The 18,508-nt window shown below is 35.8% G+C and overlaps 4 long non-coding RNA genes and 1 pseudogene across 6 annotated transcripts; 1 reads left to right on the forward strand and 4 right to left on the reverse strand.

Moving 5' to 3' along the window:
• Positions 1–145: 145 nt before the first annotated feature.
• LOC112196292 lies at positions 146–4,203 on the reverse strand. 3 transcript variants are annotated; one of them, XR_005809263.1, is made up of 9 exons: positions 4,080–4,203; positions 3,788–3,937; positions 3,484–3,597; positions 2,806–3,195; positions 2,056–2,709; positions 1,375–1,585; positions 1,158–1,298; positions 682–780; positions 146–555 (listed from the first exon to the last, which is right to left on the reverse strand). It is a non-coding gene; the product is annotated as an uncharacterized LOC112196292 (long non-coding RNA). The 3 variants fall into 3 exon arrangements; XR_005809262.1 differs by having other exon boundaries at positions 1,143–1,298; XR_002935110.2 differs by having other exon boundaries at positions 1,143–1,298; positions 1,375–1,602.
• A 238-nt stretch (positions 4,204–4,441) lies between these two features.
• LOC112196264 lies at positions 4,442–18,451 on the forward strand (annotated as a pseudogene).
• Positions 11,662–12,414, reverse strand: LOC121052505. The gene is made up of 2 exons (XR_005809267.1): positions 12,370–12,414; positions 11,662–11,869 (listed from the first exon to the last, which is right to left on the reverse strand). It is a non-coding gene; the product is annotated as an uncharacterized LOC121052505 (long non-coding RNA).
• Positions 13,276–13,841, reverse strand: LOC112196276. The gene is made up of 3 exons (XR_002935094.2): positions 13,777–13,841; positions 13,520–13,681; positions 13,276–13,337 (listed from the first exon to the last, which is right to left on the reverse strand). It is a non-coding gene; the product is annotated as an uncharacterized LOC112196276 (long non-coding RNA).
• Positions 14,415–15,641, reverse strand: LOC121052501. The gene is made up of 3 exons (XR_005809265.1): positions 15,361–15,641; positions 15,129–15,173; positions 14,415–14,465 (listed from the first exon to the last, which is right to left on the reverse strand). It is a non-coding gene; the product is annotated as an uncharacterized LOC121052501 (long non-coding RNA).
• Positions 18,452–18,508: the final 57 nt, after the last annotated feature.

Here is an 18,508-nt window from a genome sequence, read left to right on the forward strand (position 1 = left end):
ATGAAAAGGAAAAAAAATTAAAAGAGATTTTTTACAGTGAACTGTTAAAATATAATTCTTTCATGAAAGTTGAATCACAAAATCTTTTGACAATATGCCCAATGATAAATCAAATATATTATTTATCATGTTTAATACATTAATATAAGAAATAAATACACTCAAATTAAAAATATATAAGCATCCGATAAAATCTTGGGATTTCATTTGTACATTAAAGAATGAGTATAACTTGTATGATATGGTACACGAACTGCGACTTCTTCCAAGATCTCATTTGATTACCCTCTATTGACTTCAAATGTAAGGGCTACACTCAGTTTCCATAGCAACTAGAGCTTTTATTTTGGATCAGAAAATGGCATCAAGATATCAAATTAAACACTACTGTTGGAGTTTTAGGTAAAATGGCAGTTATGATATGTGTTGTACTTAGACCAAAAAAAAAAAAGACTTGTCGTACTAATCTTGGTAAGCCTCAAACTTCGTGACATTTTGAGTGTTCCAGTCAAGCTTGTTGAAATTTTTCTAGCAAAGATAGTCTTATGCTCACCCCTGAAACAATTGGATAAATGAAGTAAATAGACAATTATGATGTTGTTGGTGTGTGCATGTATCTAATTTGAGGCCATGGCATGTGTTGGGAAGTATTCAAGTATCTTAGCATTGTTTAGGACTGACCTGTGTTTCTTCCCTCTCCAACAAAGTCTTCTTTACATCATTTTTAACCTCCCGATACTCTGGAACTAGAATATGCTTTTGAACCAACAATTTTGCCTCCTGAACCAATACAGTTAGCTATGAACACTTTCAGAATAACTAATGTTTCAAGTAGTGTCGATGCATCCTAAATAGAGGTCATATAATACAATCGTTGTTGGTTGGGCCTCTTTATATAGAATCTATACATCCAATTTGTAATTCTTAAAACAGGGTGAATCCTTTTCATCAGAACAACAATATTAAGCAATTGATCACCGTCAGAGGCCTTGGAATACAAATAAACTAAGCAAGCCATTCACCATAGACTACGTATAGTCCGCATGTTTATGATACGTAGAGTTAATAATCACTATAATGACATTCACGAGATATCAAGAACAGTCAATTCAAACAATAATTTATGCAATTTTAAACTTCACCTGAAATTTTCTTACTTATGAAGAGTTTGGCAAAAGGAGTCAGATTTTGTTGAAATCCACGATGCCTTTGTCCGTATCCTCCTGAACCAAGCGTTTGATGTAATTCTTGATTGTCTTGACCCCAACTGTTGGTTCTTTAGGGAAAAACACATAAATCTGGTACACAAGAACCAACAACAGTTAAAAGCTGAACAATACTACTTCTACCACATTAAATAGCAGCATCAAATACCTGATCAGAGTTGCGACCTCGCTTCCTTCTATTCATAGTAAGGTCTTCCCTTTTCATTTCTCTCCATATTTGTTCTTGAACAGTGGCAATGTAATGTTGATATCACAATCTGAAATTATGTAGTCCCGATCTTTCAGCATTTGCATATATCACTGTTTTTCTAGCTCTAAAAAGCCTCGTACTTTCTTCTTCAGTTCAATCCATCATTTAGCTGAAAGATTATAAAACCTATCTTTTTGTTAGTGAGGTTCTTTGGAATTACAAGAACAAAAATGGTCACAAATTAAACATGATTGCAAAAAATTCATATTTACACATGTGGGTGCCTCAAGTTGCTTCTCCATATCATTAGAGATAATTCTACTACATGATCAACTACAAATATTTATAGAAAAGTTATCATAGACTTGGTCCTCTGTACTGTATTCTTCTTTTCAACAGTTAAGAGGACAACAAACAACCCTAAAACTTTTGTGAGATGAGGATGATGGATAAATAAAAGTTATCATTGTTCTATTATCAGTACAAAATTCCAGTATGAAAAGTCAAGCTAACCAGAAATTACAATGTAAACATAACTGTAAAACAAAACCTGAAGTACTAATTATACCGAAAAATCAAAGTTAGAGGTAAAATAAGAAAGGTATTTATGAAAGCATAACTTAGAAGAAAGAGACATACCTGTGTGACTAATCTGTGTGAAGTGATGAGGGAGACTCGGGGTTGAAGATTGAGGAAGGAGGAGACACAACTCACAGCAGCGCTCAGAAGAAAGAGAGGGAATGGAGAATTAATTAGGGTGAGGAAGAATTAAAGGCGGGTCCTATGGGATTGTCTATTTGAAAACGCCCAAAGAACATAGAATGGGCTACCTTATGTGAGAAAAGGCCATAACATGTGGGCCAATTTTAGTGTTCACTGTTCAGTGCACAATCTCACAATAGCAAATAGCCAATAAAAAACAGGCTGCCAAAAGTACCCAAGCGCTGCTTGGTTTATAGAACGAACTAGTTGATTTCAACAAGGAGTGGAAGCAGCTTGTGTTTCCTCTGTTTTTTCATCAGGAGGAGGAGGAGGAGCTCGTCATAATCAAGAAATACCAGCAGAAATACATTAATAAACGTTAGAAAAGTGATCAGTAAAAACTTTAGTAAATAATATCTTAATTTGATCACAATATCAAAATAAAATAAAATAAAAAATGCAAGGTTATGGTATGATAAAACGGGATTGAATCAATTAGTCACATACTGCCCACATTTGATTCTTGATGAGTCACCAGCCCCACAACTACTTGAGACACACCAGCAGCTTCCTCCATTTCCCGCTCATCATCTAATCAATATTTGTGATTATAAGAGAAGTCACATGTTTGATTTTATAGAAATCCTCTCCTCCTTCCCCAACCCTACTGCAGAATCTACTAGGTACCTGTAGGGTAGTAATCTCCTGAAGGCTGAAGCCCATCTGGAACTGCCCGCAATTGTTCGCACCATTAAATGCGCAATCTCTGAAGACTAGGCATGGCTTCCACCCTCCACTCCTTCAATTCTCCAAGAGGCATTTTGAACCCATTTCACTAATGGAGATCTTCGCAAAATCCTAACTGCAATGTTCATTTCTGAGCTAACCTTCCATCACGACAATTATAAATAAGATTAATGCAATCCAGGTTTCAGCTTACAATAAAAGCACTTAGATAACGTAACGGTAGGTAACATATCATCCTGCATTCTCACTCGGCCGGATTATCTTCACAACTTGTCCACACTTAAGCCCGTAATAACTTGCAATTGGATCAATCAGCTGAATACGAGGAAGCTGAACACCATCCACCGAATATGAAAATGAATTAGGCATCCAAATTCATCAGTTTGGTAACCACGGAAAAGAAAACTAAGATGTGTTTTAAACATTCCAATCTAGAAAAAGATCAACAGTTTGTTAAAATTGTCAGGAGGGTGCAAAGATAGATTAAGCAGCACTACCAACAAAATATGGCCGCCCCGAAACAATAAAAAGAATTTACTAAAGAGACTTGTAACACATTGTTAGTGTGTATATGCATCTAACTTCAGGCATTTGTTATTATTCAAATATAGCACCGACCTGAGTTTCTTTCACATTGTACCTCTCCAGCAAAGTCTTTTTTTCCTCATTTGTAAGAACCCGATGCTCAGGAACTAGAACATGCCTTTTAATATTCACCAACAATTCTGCCACCTGAACCAATAGACTTAGCTCAGAAAAAAAAAAAACTTCTAATTTTGTGAACAGCATACAGAATAGCCAATACATATTAAGGTGAGATGAATATATAACAAAAGTAATAATGTGATTGCACCAGCATTAGTTAAAGATGTTCCGCCAACAAAATAAAAAATCACACAGTGCAATCTAATCCTCAAAATACCCTTAGTTTTTTCTCTTAGTGGAGACCGTCATATTAAACCGATTGTTATTTTGTTCTCCCAATGTGCAAACACCACACAGATATATGCTGCATTAGATAGCAATAAGAACATCTTTCTCGGCTTCGCTTGGAACCCAAGAGATTTATAGTCTGCATGTTCCCATACGTAAAGTTAAAAGAGGATAATGACATTCACGAGATATCAAGAACAGTCAATTCAAACAATAAAATAAGCAAAATGCCAAAAAAAAAAAACAATAAAATAAGCAACTTTAAACTTCACGCGGAAAACCTCCAAGTAGTAATTTGATCTCATCTCACTTATGAAGCGCTTTGCAAACGGGAGTCAGATTTTGTTGAATAAGCACGATGGCTTTGTCCGTATCATCATGAACCAAGCGTTTGCCATGATCAATCACTTGGAGATGATTTGGCCATTAATCTGATGGGTGGTGGGTCTTATTTCTAGCGTAGGCTCACAGACTCTATGTTTATAAAGTATTATTTTCCTGATTTTCTAAAGCGTTCAGAAATTGAAATTTAAGTTATGTTTGGCTTATATATCGAACTTGCTTCAGAAATTCTTAACTACAAGTTTTATCTGTTTAGACATCTGTCCTTTTTTGTAGACTATGCTAGTCAATAACCTTGAACATGTGGACTACTCCGAACATATGGCTAATTGTGACAAATTTCATGTCTGGAAGCTTTATATTCTTCATTTATCTTGCTGTTCTAACATTGGGGTATGTGCTACTGAACGATTTTTCTCAACTTCTAAGATGTTTACAGCTACCTTATCATGACATCACATTAGAGGCTGCATGGCCTGAGCTGTTCATTGACCATAAAGGACAATATTGGGATGTACCAGAGTCAATTTCCTTAGATCTGTCATCACTTGTTTCTGAATCTGGATTGCGGTACCGGGTTGGTATACATAAAAATAGTGGCCATCCCCAGGCAGTTAATGCCTTAAATGATGAAGCACCTACTTCTCTGATGCCTGGATTGTGTGCAAAGGCTGCCTTTTCTTATGAAAATAGCAGAGACCTTTGGAGGCAGAAGGAGACACAGAATGATCTCATGGTAAAGAAAGACCAGGGTTGGTCTTGGCGGCCATCATATGATGTGCATCTCAAAGAACCTCATGCTGCAGTATCTGGAGTTTTTGGTAAATTTACTGTCTTAGAAGTTGCTCAATTTATGCATAATCATTAATTTGTTATGTTTCCAGTATGAAATAAAAATAAACAAATAAATAAAAATCTGTTCTATAGCTAATGATATATGCATTAGCCTTGTAAAATATTTTTCAATGGGTTTCAGAGCATGTATGGAGTTGAACCGTGACTTTAACTCCTATTTACAGTTATATTATTTGTGGGAGCTATATAAATAGCATACCAAGGTTGTTTTTTCTCAAGGACATCAGCCTCAAATTTCGTTTGGGGACTGTAGCATGTGCGCGTGGCTCATTAAAAGAAGCATCACAAATATAATGCAATTTAGTCTAAATTACAAGATATGTTATTCTCTCTAAAATAAAATCTGTGTAAACAAAATACATGAGTTTATTGTTGACGACTAGAAAAATGCATGCATGCATGACAACCAGCCAGTGGCGGACGCACATAGGGACGAGTGGGGCAGCTGCCCTCAGTCAGCTGTTGACATTTGGCAACTGAGTGTATATATATATATATATATATATATATATATATTTAATTGTCTGCTATGTTTCAACGTTTAATATATATGTTGTGGTATAATTATACTATATACTAAAGGTCGGTTACTGTTACTACTGTTCATAAGGGACGGAAAAGACGATTTAGTCCCTTTTTTTTTTAATCACAACGTTGCCATTGGTGTCCGGCTAACCTTTTTTTCTTCTCTTGCCCCTCTCCACTCTCAAATTCAGAAGAATCAGAAACGACTCCAACTGTTTTCGCAATTCAAAAGAAAGAAAGAAAATCCAATTCCAAACAACTCCGATCGTCTTCTTCAGCTTACAAGGTAGCCGATCTGTTTCTCTCTCTTCTCTGTCTCCGATCGTCTTTTGATTGCTTAAGATTCGGATTTTGGTTTCGTTTTCAAAGCTTTTTGCCGTGTCTTTAGGTGGTGGAGGAGGTTTTGTTGGTGTGATTGAAAGGGGAAGAAGAGGGATTGAAATCGGCAGTGTTGGAAAGTTTGAAGTTTTGATCGGCTAATTTCATTGCGATTCTCAGGGCCCATTGCAGCTGTATCTGAATATTGTCTGGGTTTGATCTGTGGATGGAAGTTGAGGGTTTCGGGGTTGTTTGGCTCCAATTTTGTTTGAGCTGGTCAACAGTCTCTTTTCTTGCGCGGGCGTGCCAGCACCGTGCGGGTGTGGTCGTCGGGGATGTCCCTTGACCTGACTTCTATCAAGCGATTGTGGACGAGGAGAGCACCAACCTCGTCGTGGGATTCTTTGTGCCTCGTGGCGAGGACTTTTGCTGAGCTTCTTGAAAATCACCAAATCGATACTCGATGTTGTAGATCGAGCAGAGCGAGAACCACTGGGAAATGAGAAGAACTTGCTAAAGCGTGACTTTAGCTTGGCTGGGTTGCTAGGGCGTTACCCTTGCTTGGCTGGTTCTGTAACCGTTGTGGTCGCGGCACTACCGTCGGCTCTCGAGGAGACTAGGACCGAAGTACGTTGACAGAGGGTTTAGTGGCACTGAAAGTCGGCTCCTGAGAAGACTAGGACTAGGAGTGTGATCACCGGTAAGAGAAAGAGAAGGCGGGGAGTTGCTCTTAGAGAGGTTGCTCTAGAGAGAACTTAGATCATCTTAGAGATGTTTGTTGTGAATGTGTTGGCGTCCTTGTTGTCTTGTTTTTGCCTCTATTTATAGGCTTCCAAGTAACACTATTTGGCCTTTAAACAAATCATAATGGGTTAGGTTTGAGCACTTAAACACTTAATGAATTTGTTAGGTGAGAGCACTTAAACACTTAATGGATTTGTTAGGTGAGAGCACTTTCTGCTCCTTTATTCCTTTAATTTGTATCTCCACCAAGAACTCAGATTTAGCCTTCGACTTCTTCATATGAAATTATCCACCATGAGTGTAGATTACTGTAGTAAAATTTCAGAATTTATTTCCATGTGGTTGGGCCGGAAATGCTGCTGGACCTCTTACAGGTCCAGTTTTCCAGTTTTGCTTCTGCAGAAAATTGGACTGATTGTTTGAAGGCCTTCCACTAAAAAATAACTCTGGCACTCTTCATAAGAAATGATCCTTGGGCTTTCTAGATTTAATCTGGAAATTTTTAGCTCATTTAGATTTCATTTGGTTAGTCTGTCACCCCTCCTTCCTTGTTTAGCTCGGTTTCTCCTAGCCGAAGTAGGAAAATATGCTAAAGTTGACTTTTAATGCTTCCATAGTAGGCTTTATTTAGCCTCTAAATATATATATTTCGAGCTTGTCGAAAATATATAGCTTGAGCCACTGATATTGGCTCAATTTCTCCAAGACGTGCCTTGTCAGGCAAAAATGTTCATTTTGGGTCCAAACGGGGGTTGTGTTGTTTTTTGGTCAAATTAAGTTTTGGATATGGTTTGTTTCATGTTTGATTGTGTAGTTTTGATAAAGATAAGTGATAAATTTATTGTGTGTATTAGCAGCTATAGTAAAAAAATTGAATAGGTTTTTGTCATCAGAATTCAGAACGAACAAACTTGGGAATTTTATTTTATTTATTATTATTTTTTAATTCATGTAGAAACTAGTTGTTTAAATAGAGGTATAAGATTGGAATGATGTGGACATCATTCATATAGTTATGGAAAGGACCGATGAAATAATTAAAGCATGTTAAACATTAGAAATCAACTATATAATCTGTAAGCTGAGAGGTTAGATGTGGTCTATATATAAGCCATAGTTCTGTGTTCTTCTCTATGTCCATTAATTTTATATATGAGAACTTTAGGTGATATAGTTGATGTTTCTCTATAGATAGGTGCTGCTCAATTTTTGCAAATTTCACGTTTTAATCTCTGTATGTTTCTTTTATTCTGCTTTTTAAATAATTGTGTGTGGAATTTTGGTATGGCAGAAAAGGAGATGGACTATAGGGTTGAGTTGTTCAACAAATAAGTTTTATGCATTGTATTTTAGTTGATGTCACAAACAAGTAATGGGGGTTTTTGCAAGTTAGTATTTGAATCCAATTTCTTTTCTGTCTCAGCTCCAATGGTTTGAGCAATTAGTTCCAATTTCCTATCAATGTCAGCTCCAGTAGTTTGAGCAATTAGTTCGGGTGCTTCTTTGCCATGTACATCGTCTTCCAATCATTCATTTATTTTGGCTTTTCACACCTGCTTCCTTCTATTTCCATTAGCTCTCATACTTTATTTGATGAGCATATCTAATCATTGTACAAGACAACGTGGTTCAATAATACTTTCTACGCCTATACTTCTAGCTGGTACCGATAAGAGTAATACTGGATTTTATTCTATGCAAAAAGGAAACCCTTCAAGATTCTTATAATTTGAACAATCATATGCATCAGTTCAAGGGAAGTAGTGCAAAGTAATCATCTCAACCTCATATACGGTTTATTAAAAAAGAATCTATTAGTATATTTTGTATTCACTTTAAAGAGAACAAGATTTATCTCACAATTTCTTTTGCCAATTTGTGCAGCTTCACTGGCTTTTATTTGAATGTTAATAATCTAGGTGGAGAGATTCCTCTTGAGATCGGGAAGATGGGCAGCTTGGAAGGTTTACTCTATTTCTTTCAACAAGTTTTTTTTTTTTTTTAATGAATTTGATTTTTGTGCGCATTTGATTAGTTTGTTGTTGATTGTGTTAAATGACTTTATGAGTATTTTTGTGTAGTTTGTAGGTAGAAAAAGAGAGACTATTGGTAAGTACTTTTCTGAGTCATATTGATCATTGTTGGTTTCTGACAAATCTTTTCTTGCTAAGAACCCTAATTTAACTGTAGGTGGGTATATTTGATGCCATAAACAGTACAAAGAAAAATTTGGTTTAGGTATGGTGTTTATGATGGTTTTTGGGTGGTATGTTCTGTTTTGAATGCAAACTTTGAAATCAGCATAGTTTTGTACCATAAGATTGCCACCTTGCTGACTTGATTATGTGTCAAAGTGGAGAGGGCAACAAAACTAAATTGAAAATAAAGGTTGCAGAAGAAATGCAGGCAGAGAAGAAAGGGAAAATTATTGCTGCTATTCTTCTTTTAGAGGCTTTAGGCTTTATCCCAGCTTCTGTATCTTTGGGAAGTTCCTTGGTATCTGTTTTGTATCTTTGTACTTATTGTTTTAGTAGTGTACTGTTTTGAATAAAATTTTGATATACATCAGAAAGAGAGGAAAAGCCTTTTGATGGTCATTGGTTTCTCCTCATTGTTTTGAATTCTGTCTTCTTTAATTATGATTGGTTTAAATTCTATGTGAAATCATAGAGGTAAATCAAACAGTATGTAGGTAGGTAGAAAAGTAAAAATGGATTGATTCTAATGAAAATTGTATCAGTCTTTGTAAATGAAGATGAAGGTTTTCCAATTGGACAGATAATGATAATACTATTGCTTCATAATTAACAACGAACAATTGTATATAGACTTGAATCTTACTATGGGGAAGAAATTAAACTGCAATAATGTGTATGTCTCTTATTTAATCATTTTAATCAACAATCAATGCTTTTCATTCACATATGCTATTATTGTAATTTGATAGTAACAATAAACCCTGCTGCAAAGCGCAGGCACTATTGCTAGTTGTTTTATATTTGCAAGCTGCCAAACAAACTGACAAGTGTTCTCGTTGAAAAAATAAGTTTAATTAATCAACTTATTTAAAGACAAACGAGCCTACTAAAGAACTAGCTAGAATCTTGGTTAACCTAGCCCTCATAAGTAAAACTAGTCGCTCAAAGACCTCAATTGATGTAAAACTAGATAAATTAGAATTAAGTAGACAAATGGCAAAAGTCAATTTAATAGGCAAATAAAACTAAGGGAGGATCAGGATAGTTTTATGGCTCTTAAGTTGGATTTCAGCAAAACTTATGATCGTATGGAGTGAGCCTTCTTGTGCAAAGTACGTACTGGTAAGATTTGGCATTGCACAAGAGTGGATTGATGTTGTTTTGCAATATGTTAATTCTATCAGATACTCATTTCTGTTTTGTGGCAATCTGAGAGCATATGTACGTTATTCCTTGTAGAGGCCTACGATAAGGTGATCCACTGTCACCATATCTATTCCGACTAGGGCTGAAGGTTTTTGTGCTTTGCTTAAGCAGAAGCAAAGGTTGGGTTTATTACCTAGAATTGCAATCTGTCAAGGAGCTCCTTTGGTTAAACACTTGTTGTTTACAGACGACAACATGCTTTATGCTCAAGCTTTTCCGGCAGCTTGTTTTCAAATCCATAATGTCATTGAAATTTATGGAAGAGCTTCTGGTCAAGTTGTGAATTTCCACAAGTGCTCCTTTTTGTTTTGCGTTAGAATGTTTGTGAGGCTGAACAGCTTGTGGTGACTAACTTATTAGGTGTGATCGTGTGACTAACTTATTAGGTGTTGAGATAGTGTGTTCACATGAGCATTACTTGGGATTGCCGATGTTTGTGGGTCGGAAAAACACTGCCACTTTTGAGTTTTGAATACATCAAAGAAAGGTTGATTGAAAAAATGAATCACTGGCAAGGCAGATTGCTTAGTGGTGCAGGTAAGGATATTTTGATCACATGTGATATAGATGAGTATATAAATTTTCTCTCTCTGTTGTTGTTGTTGTTTTTTTTTTTTTTTTTTTTTTTTTTGAACATTTTCTTCAATATATGTATATAAAGGGAACATTTGGCCATTTTCTTAGTTTCAATTATGTTTTTTTTTTTGGGAGATATGTTCTTAAATATATATGTATGTCTTATGTAAATATGTACCTAAGCCCACAAGAGTAATATAAATTGCAAATAAAAAGAATGCACAAAAGAAAAAAAAAAGTTGAGAAACTAAAATTAATTACTTAATTAAATGCATGTGAAATTAAATAAGGATAAAGAGGGAAGTGAAAACTTGTCTTTTAATTATATTAATTATTTGAATTTTTATCTTAGTAGAATACACTTGGCATGCAATGAATAATGAAGGTAGAAATGAAAAGGTTGAAGGGGAAGGTTACTAACATTCATTCTCTGCACAATTTACCAAGGATAAAACACTGGAAATGGCACCATTAGGAAAGAAAAAAGATAGTCATTTGGAATTATACATATCCGTTACAGCTACCCAGAAAGGAGGCTTTGATATTGGGTGGGTGGTCCGGAGCTATCTAGTAGATATAGATAATTGACTAGAAAGAGCACCCGCGCTATGCTGCGGGACTTATCATCGGTAACAATTTTGTGTGTAACTGTTGATGTGAATGATTGAGAGAAGTATAATTATAGATATACATGGTTGAGATTTTCTTAAGAAATGAAAGGTCATTTCAAGCATCATATTCACAGGTATCATATTTAGTTGCTCACTGCTAGTAGCAATGCAGTTCTCATCGTATATTCCCATTGCCATTTGTTTTGTTTATTATAAAATATCAGTTGCTTGGTTGATAAGTAGTTTCTCAACTCACAGCAAATGATTGTGATTGATATCTTCCATATCTAACATCTTTCTTATTCTCCATCTCGCCATAACATGGCACCATTCCACATGGAGTTTAAGGAATCTAGGAGTTTAATTTGTTCCAGTAAGACAATCTGAACCAACACAAAAAAGCAAGCATTATCATCAAAAATGAAATCACCAGAACACTAATCTTTGTAAGAGTAAGAGCACACTATTATTACAGATTATGGCGATTGTTCAAGAGAGTAATTTCTTGTATAGGCATTAATAATATTGATACAAACCAATCTTGAAGACCAATTGTTTTTGTTGTGGAAGATAATCAAGAAAGCAGGTTTTCAAAATTTATGCCGGGCGAAGCTCCAGCGTGTAAACTATTGTTGCTTCTGTAGTATGCAGCCATTTGCGTTGATAGAAGTTCCAGGATGTAAACGATTGTTCCTTCTGGATATATGAATTTAGGCATATATCATAACCAAGAAAGCAAAAATGAAATAGATTAAATATGATATATGAATTTCAGAGAAATCAACACAGTATGAATCTTTAACAATTCAAAAGACAAAGAAGCTGCCTCACAAAAGTAACTAAACATAGAAAACAGAAATGAGAATTTCAAGATCAATTTTTTTTATTCAAATCTCTATCTGCCAGTGATCTTTGTGCTTGGTGAACTCATACATATATGCAAATGGTCAGCACAATTGATGCATGACTTGAAACTGAAAAGTGGGTGATCAAGTTGTGGCAAAGAAAAAAAGGAAACGAAGGACACTTGCTGAAAGTGAATTCAATTTATTCAGTGTAAAAATGCAGAAGGAATGTGAATTAGCTTAAAAATTGCAGGTAACTGAATCATATCTATTAAGTGGATAAGAAATGATCTAGATAACAAAGATAAACCGAGAACATACTTGTGTGAGAGCAAATTTAGATATTCTCACCTGGACATCCTTGTGTGAGAGGAACTTTGCCATGTTATGGATTATCAGTCTCATATCTTCAACCTAGAAATAAAAGAAAAACCACTTAAATTTATGTATTGATGTCACAAAACAAATGTATATATAGAAGAATCTCAAAGCCTGTTTTAGATAGAAAAACAACAATATTCAAGGTTGTCATAAGTTCATTGATATTTCATCAGATACCTGAGAATATACTTGCAGTAATGTCTCTGTCTGATAATGAACCTGCAGTAGTTTGTTATCAACAGTCTCTTAATGCCAACTTCCACAATTTCTTGCATGTATCAACTTTCATTCATTCCAGCAATCTCATTGTGATAGCAGTCTTGGTACAGTCCTGATGATTATCAATTCTTAAATAGCACAATACTGTTAAACATCTTGAAATAAAACACTTTCATCATTTTCAAACATCAGAAAGCAAAAAAGATGTAAGGTGGAGATCAGAAGTGTAAAAAGTAGTTTGAATGAATAAAGTGGTACTGCATTCATATTTTAGAGTCCAAGTGAAGTAGCATATTTGCACAAATGTTTTTTTCACATCCATCTCAATTTATATAGCTTTGAATTCTCAGAACAACAAATGGAGATAAGCAATATAGCTGCTTAAACGTTGACAATGGATATGAAAATATTTGTAAGAAACTGGAAAAAGAATAGTCCTATTCTCCAAACAAAGCAAACCCATTTGTTCTGAAACTATCCAATAGTCTCTGTTTTTGTCTAACAAACAAAGTTCAAATCTTTTCACAACAAAAGCTTATAAACTACACAAAAATGCTCATAAATTAATTCTACACAATCAACAGTAAACTAATCAAATGCGTACAAAAATCAGAATCATGAATAGAGAAAAGAAAAATAAAATAAAAAACCTTCCCAAAAGAAGTAGAACTAACCTTCCAAGCTGCCCATCTTTCCGATCTCAGGAGGAATCTCTCCACCTAGATTATTAACATTCAAGTAAAAGTCAGTGAGCCAAGTTAAGTTGGCAATCTCTCTAGTTCCTAATTTAATGACAAACCATAGCGCTGAGCATAAATTAAAAATGAACAAATTTGCTTCCTATAAGTTCACCTACAGGCATAATAACATTAGGACTGATGCAGTTTGATTTGAATCTTACCGCTATATATTCTTTTTGGATTTCTTTAGGTGACTGGCTTTTTTAGCGCTTTTTGAAGCTGTTTACATTGGCAAGGGTCATTTCATTAAATTTAGCCACCTAGTCCATAGAAAACAGTTTCAAGCATTCCTCTGCATCCTCTATCTCGGACTTTTGTATCACCTACAAACATGTGAGATAATTCTTTTCATCAACATTTCTAAGATCTAGTTAAATTTTCTATTTTGGTCCATACACGTGAGATGAATTGAACTTACAGATGAATAGCTTGAGATGCGATGATCAAGATTTCGAAGCAAAGCTGCCGTTGCCCTTGAAACTGAGAGCATAAAAATTGCATTAGGAAAGAAAAATTTAAGTAAAAGGAGTAGCTCATTGGCTTGAGTTTTTGGGTATGGGACTAAAAGTTTCATTGCAAAATGTTTTATGTCAATTTTGTGCCAAAGCAATCAAACCCAGTATATGTCCTTTTCAAAACCTTTGATTGTTTCAAATTTAAATAACAGTTGAATATGGTAAATAATCTCTTCTACAGAAATGATCCAAGGTTAGCTTGCAAATTGAGGTCACAATACAGTCAATACTTGCGCATAAAATTCAAGTCATCCTAGATGATGCTTTTATCTTATACCCCTATCATTTATGGATGGGCAATTCTAAATGGACTCTCTAAAGCTCAGGATTCAGTAATTGAATATACATTATTGTAGTGCTCACACTTACCTACCCTACCAAATCCTCAAATCCAGTATCTATTTCAATAAGAAATCACCAATGCTCAAACACAAAGACATGTAGAGTTCCAATTCAAGGGCTAAAACAGAAAATTGTGAGGCAAAACAGAAATAGGTGAAGTTTTGTGCAGGAAAAAAAAAAGAAAAAAGACTCACCTTGAACCTCCTCCAATCAATCACTCAAATCCCAAACTGAAGCACGAACAGTACCCCTACAAAATCGAAACTCAAGTCAATTGAAAACCAACCACAGCAAAAAAAAAAAAAAAAAAAAAACCAATGAAAACTACAAACCAAAGACACAAATAAAAAACCCAACCCAAAAGGTACTCAACAGAATTATCCAAAACGCAGAATACCAAAACAGATTGTCAATGCTACTTTACTCAAATGATTCTATAATTGACAAATATTAGATTGCTCTGTCGACTTTCATAGCATAAAAAACAATGGAGAAACAGCAGAAAGCAGAAAACTTTATTCTCAGAAATAAGTCAATAACTCAGCTCTAAAAGGGCTTACCAACAGTAAAAGTAAATCTCAGAACGCCACTAAAATTCTCACCTTTTTGACCCAACGAAAAAAAAAAACCCAAAAATCATCAAAACCCTTACAAACGGTTTTTCTTTCTCACACCCAAAACCAAGAATTCCAACACTGACACAACTTCAAAAACCAAAACCAAACAAAGCCAACAAAACTCAACCAATCAAAACGCAGCCGGGATCAATAAGAAGACTTGGGTCCAAATTGAACACAAATTTAATAACCCACTGATCATTTCGATGTCACTGAAATTTAGTTTTCTTTTAAAGAGAAAATTTCTGAGTACGTATGAGCAACAACGATTCAGAAAAACAAAAACAACTTCATACCTCAGTCCTTTTAATTTGATAATGCGTTGCTCCTCCTTAAAAATTCTGTAGAAAATTATTTACAGATTCGTTCAAAATCAATAACAATCTCAGCCAGGTCTTCATCACCAACAAAACCAAGTATTGACTGAGTTAAAATTCAGAAAACAATAGAGATTAAGGAGTTTACAACCTCCAATACTATAATGATTCTCTAACCCATAATTTAACACAACTGAAACACCAAACATACCTCAGTCAATTTGTTTCCACACTGCCCTCATCTCCTTTGAAAATCCAAAATTTTCAAAATGAATAACAATCTCAGCAACGCCTGCATCACCCAAACCGAAATCGGTGACATGCAAATATTCAGAATGAATTTGAAGAAATTCTTAAAAAAAAAAATGTATTGTACTCTCCTTCTGGGAAGCAAACCTGTCTCAACCCATCTCTCTCTGTGTTTCTGCAGATCAAAGAAAGAAAGAGACGGTGGCTCAGGGATTCAAACGTTAACAGCAGAAGAACAAAACCCAGATAAAAAATAAAATCTCAAACCTTGGGATTCAACAGTGAACCAAACAACCCAACAAATCTTTCACGAAAAAGACTCATCAAACCTACCTGAGTCCCTGGTAGGATTGGGATCAACGATTTGGGTATTTGGGTGTAACAGGAGATGTCAGTGTAAACAGATGCTTCCCGAAGAAAAAGATACAGTCGAAGGTTGAAGTCGATGTAAATAGCAACATACCACATGAAGTTCTTCCCTCTTTCCAGAAACTACTTGCTTACTGCTGAATCCCTTCTTCTTCCTCTAGTCTCTTCGCTCTCTATCTCTCTCTTTGTGCGGAGGAAAGAAGCAGACCCTGTATCTCACCATCGCTGTTTACCTCTCTATATTTCTGCAGAGCAAGGACGCGCAGCCACGCCAACACTCATCGGTGGCAGAAGAAGCAAACAGCTTGCGGCGACTCGGTGCCATAGAAAACGCACATGTGTCGGGGCAATTTTGTAATAGATGGATAAAAAAGGGCAAAACAGTCATTACGCACGCTTATGAACAGTAGCTGTGAACAGTGGATTGGCGTTTAGTATTTGTTAAATATGCATGGTGTTGTTTCACAAAGCACTATGCCACTATCATTCATATATAATTGTATATATGTAAGGGCTGAAGCTTGCCATGTTTTTTGCCATTCCCAGACGACCCCATTTCCCATTTCAGCATTTCTCATTCTTTTTGTTCTATCGAGAATCCCCAAACAACCAAACTCAATTCTTCCAGACTTCCAGTCTTCGATAGTCCGACTTCGACTCTCCGCCGTTCTGCAATTCAATCTTGGATTGATGATCTTGAAGGTCAGTTCTTCATCTGCTAGTTTAATTCCCAAATCAATGACTCTGTTGATTAGATTAAATTACCTTTTTCTATTAAAATTGCAGCTGTGAAAGATTAAAGATGGAGAAATTCTTTAAACGAACATCAAACGAGTTATCATCACCCCTCATAGAGAGTGAAAGATCAAAACAGAGTTGTGTAGAAATTGATTTGGCTAAGCTTCCTTCCGATCCTGGAGAAAGAACTAAGATTTCAGATTATCATCCCAATCTTAGGGATAAAATTAGAAGAGAGTATCTGCTAAGAGGTCCTTGTCAGCCTAGTAATCATGAGTTCATCCAAACACAGTGCGGAGAAGGGAAACGAAGGTTTGTCTCTGATTGGTTTATTGACTTCCCTAATTGGTTCGAATATAGCATATCCAAAGATGCTGCACTTTGTTTGTGCTGCACTTGAAATTTTTTATTAAATTTGGTTTCTTTGATTGCACTCTTCTACTTCCATTTGGTACAAATATGTTCCAGCTTGCCCCCAGAGATACATATTCCTGCGTCCGCCACTGCAACCAGCAATAAAAAAAAGCATAGACTCTTAGTGAGCAAGTCTCAATTAAACCTTTTGTCTTAATTGTTAATTTTTTGTTAAAATCAGTATCATTGTATCTGATTTTCTTTTGCTTAATTGCCATGTTTCTGAAGATTGTAATGCCATTTCTCACTTGTTTTTTCCTTTCCATGGGGACATTACATTTTAGGTGGGAGTTTTGCAGCCTGGTTTCAGGATGGGAACAGCCCAGTGGCTGTTGAACTAAGAGGAGATGGGAACACTTTTTCAAGTACTGAGAAGAGAAGTCCTGTCAGTGCTGATTGTTTTGGTTCAATTTGCTATCGCTTCCAGCATGGGAAATTTTGAGAGCTTTATGGGGATCTTACCAGGATAGATGCTCGCCTGGATATTGGTTCAGCTTCAGCTCTTGCTAAAAGGGTTGTCAATGGCTTCAAGAGTTCCTCTGGTAATAGTGCTATAGATCCTATATCCTCCCCTAGGATCAATCTAATCTTTCAACAGCAGGTATGTCTGCATATAGCTTATTGCCTTGTACCTATATAGAAGAGAACTTGTATACTCAATTGTTTATTGCAGTGCATGGGTCAAATTAAAAAAAGAGAAAGAAAAGATGTTTTGGGCATTGATAACTGGACTCAATACACTAGTAGAAAGTGTTATAGTTGGTTTGAGACAAAGATGTCATGGTCCTGGTTCTGGTTAAGTCACAAATTTGAGACCAAGTCCTATTGTGCTGAGACCAACTCCCCTAAAATATGGGATAGACCCCCCCCCCCCATGGTTGGAGTTGCCCTGATGGTACTTGTGGAAGGCCAGAGGGTCTAGTTTCGGTTATGGTAATTAATATCTAATTGCCATTTTCTCTGTTGGTGGGCATCTGTTCTCCAGTTTAATGCCTATATATACAATATCTGACTGAAGTGAGGTTCTTATTTTAGTGCTGGTTATTGAAGAAATTAGCCAATTCTAATGATACTATACTCTTGTAGGTTGTGGGGCCAATTGTCTTTCGAGCGGATTCAAGGGTTTCACTAGCCTCTTTGCCTGGGAAACGTGGTCAACATATTGAGGATTTCATTTACAGCTTGAGCTACTCCTTGAGGCTTTTACAGTCGGGCAAGGTTGTTGCTTGGTATTCCCCGAAAAGAAAAGAAGGAATGATTGAGTTGCGGGTGTTTGAGTTTTAACTCCTGATTTTATGTCTCGGTATGTTTCTTTGGATTTCAAAGTGTATTTCTAAGAGGAAATTAGGCGGTAGAGTGAAAGAAGCTTTTCATGTTTCAGTGCCTTCTAGTCCCTATATATTATCTGTATAGAGGGGAGGCGCAGTCATTAATTAGAGCTAATTACTGTTGTAGCATTTATCGAATGGATTTGAAGCAATACTGGCGGCTTAAGTTGTAGTTATTGGGTTATATATAGCATAAATGAGTTTGATGCCTCATGATTTGATCGTGATATATTCCTCGTTCCTCTTTTTTTTGGGGTCAAA

This window comes from Rosa chinensis, chromosome 1 (genome assembly GCF_002994745.2).
Source record: "Rosa chinensis cultivar Old Blush chromosome 1, RchiOBHm-V2, whole genome shotgun sequence".
Taxonomy (NCBI): domain Eukaryota; kingdom Viridiplantae; phylum Streptophyta; class Magnoliopsida; order Rosales; family Rosaceae; genus Rosa; species Rosa chinensis.